Below are 4,324 nucleotides of genomic sequence, written 5' to 3'. Positions count from 1 at the left end.
CTGAGGCGTTTTGGATCCGCTGGAGTCTCTTCTGGAGCTTGGCGGTGGTCCCGGCGTAGAGGGCGTTGCCGTAGTCCAGTCGGCTGGTGACGAGGGCCTGGGTGACGGTCTTCCTGGTCTCTGTGGGGATCCACCAGAAGATCTTCCGTAGCATGCGTAGGATGTTGAAGCACGCCGAGGAGACGCTGTTGACTTGCCTGGTCATGGAGAGGGAGGAGTCCAGGATGAAGCCCAGGTTTCGTGCATGGTCTGTCGGTTTGGGTGCGGTGCCCAGGGCGGGAGGCCACCAGGAGTCGTCCCAGGCGGAGGGTGAGGAGCCCAGGATGAGGACCTCCGTCTTGTCCGAGTTCAGTTTCAGGCGGCTGGTCGTCATCCACTCGGCTACCTCTTTCATCCCTTCGTGCAGGTTGGCTCTGGCGGCGGCGGGGTCGTTGGTCAGGGAGAGGATCAGCTGGGTGTCGTCGGCGTAGGAGATTATGCTGAGGTGGTGTTTGCGTACGATGGCCGCGAGGGGGCTCATGTAGACGTTGAAGAGGGTGGGGCTCAGGGATGATCCTTGGGGGACGCCGCAGATGACTTCGGAGGCCTCTGACTTGTACGGTGGTAGGCGGACTCTCTGTGTTCTTCCGTCGAGGAAGGAGATGATCCATTCCAGCGCCTTGTCCTGGATTCCGACGTTGCTGAGGCGCTGTACTAGGGTGCGGTGGCAGACAGTGTCGAATGCCGCGGAGAGGTCTAGGAGGATGAGGGCCGCTGTTTCTCCGTTGTCCATCAGGGCTCGGATGTCATCGGTGGCGGCGATGAGGGCGGTCTCGGTGCTGTGATTGGCTCGGAAGCCGGACTGTGAGGGGTCGAGGGACCCATTCGTCTCGAGGAAGGCGGCCATCTGCTTGTTGACGGTCTTCTCGATGACTTTGGCTGGAAACGGGAGAAGCGAGATGGGGCGGTAATTCTTGAGGTCGGTGGGGTCCGCTGTTGGTTACTTGAGTAGAGCGCTGAGTTCGGCGTGTTTCCAGCTTTCAGGGAAGATGGCGGTGTCGAAGGAGGTGTTGATGATGTCTCGCAGGTGGGGTGCGATGACAGCGTCGGCCTTGTTGAAGACGTGGTGAGGGCAGGGGTCGGTCGGTGATCCGGAGTGGATGGAGTTCATCGTGCGGATGGTGTCTTCGGTGCTGATCGGGGTCCAGGCGTGGAGGGTGGTGGTGGGGGGGGGTGGCTGGTCGGTCGTGGTGTGCGTTGGTTGGTTGTTGAAGCTGCTGTGTATGTCCGTGATCTTGTTGTGGAAGTATGAGGCGAGGGAGTTGCAGAGGTCTTGCGATGGGGTGATGTCGTTGTTTCCTGCGCTGGGGTTGGAAAGCTCTTTCACGATGTTGAAGAGTTCCTTGCAGTTGTGTGCGTTGTTGTCCAACCGGTCCTTGAAAGCTGTTTTCTTGGCGGCGCGGATCAGCTGGTGGTGTTTCCGGGTGGCAAGTTTGTAGGAGGTCCTGTTGTCCGGTGTCGGTTCCCTTTTCCAGACTTTCTCGAGGGCTCGGCAGTTCTTCTTGGAGCTCTTGAGTTCGTCGGTGAACCATGGGGCCTTCTTGCTGCCGGGTCTGCTAGGCGGGGTCCTCAGCGGAGCGAGTTCGTCCGCGCAGTTGCTGATCCACTTTGTGAGGTTGTCGGCGGCCTGGCTGGGGTTCGCTGAGCCGGCAGGAGGGTGTTGGCTCAGGGAGGTGGCGAGCTGGTCTGCTGTGATCTTGTTCCAGCTTCTGCGGGCGGTCTGTTGCTGGTGTTGGTGGGTCGTCGTTCTCTTGAAGGTGAAGTGGACGCAGCTGTGGTCCGTCCATTGAAGCTCTGTGGCGTGGCTGAAGTTGATGTCTGTGCTGGATGAGAAGACGGCGTCGAGTGTGTGTCCGGCGAGGTGGGTGGGGGTGGACACCAGTTGCTTGAGTCCCAGGTTGGCGAGGTTGTCGAGCAGGGTGGTGGTGTTGCGGTCGTTGTTGTTCTCCAGATGGAAGTTGAGGTCTCCCAGGAGGATGTAGTCAGCGGAGGGGAGGGCATGCGGGCTGATGAAGTCGGCGATGTCCTCGCTGAATTGCGTGCGCGGTCCAGGGGGTCGGTAGATCAGGGTGCCTCTGAGGGTGGTGTTCGGGTTGGTGTGGATCTGGAAATGCAGGTGTTCGGCGCTGGTCAGGGTGTTGTCGGTGCTGGTCGTGAGACGGATGGTGTTCCTGTGGATGATGGCGATGCCTCCTCCCATCTGGTTGGCGTTTCGGTCCCTCCGGACGATCTTGTAGCCCTCTGGGATAGCGATGGCGATGTCGGGAGCTGAAGAGGCGTTCATCCAGGTCTCCGTGAGGAAGGCAACGTCAGGGGCTGTGGCGTCTAGGAGGTTCCAGAGTTCGATGGCGTGTCTGTGGACGGAGCGGGTGTTGAGCAGGTTACCAGAGCTACCCTGACTGCAGATAACTCCCTACTATTGAGGGAAGGCTAAGTCTCATGTCATGTCCAACTGACCTGAGCTGTGGAGTATCGCATTGTCCCCATTTCAGTTATTTGACATCTGTTGATATCTCTATTAGAGTCAACTGACCCAGCTGATGTTCCTTGGCCAGGTTCTTCAGAATGAGCCACCACTAAAGATCTGAATAAACTTGTGGTGACAGAATCAGGGCTTTCTAATCCTGTGAGTGAGGATGACAATGTAACAACACATGGGGTATTTACAAGCCCCTATCGCCACCATGACATCACCTACGTCACCTATGGCGATAGGGGCTGTGCCGTATGTGCAAGACCGCGTTAAGCCACTTAATGTGGCTTAACACTGCCTTTTACATAAGTGCCCTTTCATGCAATGGTTAGCGTGAAAGTGGTGGCCAGTGCATATTGGGATGGGCGTTCCACAGCAACATCCATTCATTTTGATGCTGTCCCCTATGTACAAGGGTGGCGTACATAGGAGGCAGCGCCAAAATTAAGACCAAGTAAAAACTGGTCGTATGATGGTGACACCAGGAAAAATACATTATTTCTCCTCGTTTTTGCTTTTGCCATTTGTGCTGACTTGTGCAGTAGACATGGAAAAAGCAAAATGTCATTGTTTGCTTATGTACAGGAAGCTGTCCCTTCCTGTACATAAGAAAACTTTTTTTTAAAAGCCCTTTTGTTACTTTCATGTCTGTTGGATGAAGCAGCACACATGAAAGTGACAAAATGGCATTTCTAGGATTGTTTATGTGCCGGAAGGGACACCTTGCTACACATAAACAATCCTCACCTGCACGCTGACAACCTTGCACTCCGGTGCAAGGGTGCCTGCGTTGTCGCTTAGCGTCATCGCAGGAGGAAACGCAAGGCTAAACCACATTCTTATACATATGGTACAGGCTTGCATTTTAGCAGAGGAGGAGAGAGGCGTTAAGCCAGGAAGGCGAATGCCTCTCGCTTCCACATCCTTGTACATATCCCCCATGATTTACTAGCGGATACAGATGAAGGTGGCTCCATGGGATAATGCCTAATGTTGAAGGGATTGCGACCCAGGACACATATATTGGGAAAGACAATACTCTTCTCCATTTTTAGGTCCTGAGGTGGGTACACAAATATTTTTTCTTAAATGCTGTAATAATTCAGAGAGTTCTGCACCATGAATTATTAAACCAAACACACTGTTACTATTCTTCTGTATATAAATTATGCATACATATGACCTACTTGTGCTGTATCGATCCAAAGCACCACTTTGAAATAATCTTCGCTGCGCACAGCCGAGCTGAACGCTGTCGCGCTTTGTATTGTAGAGCGGCCGCCATCAGCCCAGGCGTGCTCGCAGACCACGCCCCCTTTAGGCCACGCCCCGACCTGCCTACAAATACGCTGAGAGCGAGCGTTTGTCAGAAATCCTTTCCCAGTCCTGAGGCAAAATAGCCGGGAGCTGGCGTTACGAGTGCTTAATTGTTTACATTGTTTTTAACTTCAAAATAATTGATTTTTAAACTTTTGTGTGGTGTCACCTACTTGTGCTGTATCGATCCAAAGCACCACTTTGAAATAATCTTCGCTGCGCACAGCCGAGCTGAACGCTGTCGCGCTTTGTATTGTAGAGCAGCCGCCATCAGCCCAGGCGTGCTCGCAGACCACGCCCCCTTTAGGCCACGCCCCCGACCTGCCTACAAATACGCTGGGAGCGAGCGTTTGTCAGAAATCCTTTCCCAGTCCTGAGGCAAAATAGCCGGGAGCTGGCGGTACGAGTGCTTAATTGTTTACATTGTTTTTAACTTCAAAATAATTGATTTTTAAACTTTTGTGTGGTGTCACCTACTTGTGCTGTATCGATCCA

Source organism: Lissotriton helveticus, chromosome 7, assembly GCF_964261635.1.
Source record: "Lissotriton helveticus chromosome 7, aLisHel1.1, whole genome shotgun sequence".
Taxonomy (NCBI): domain Eukaryota; kingdom Metazoa; phylum Chordata; class Amphibia; order Caudata; family Salamandridae; genus Lissotriton; species Lissotriton helveticus.
Note: the sequence above shows the minus strand (reverse complement) of the source record.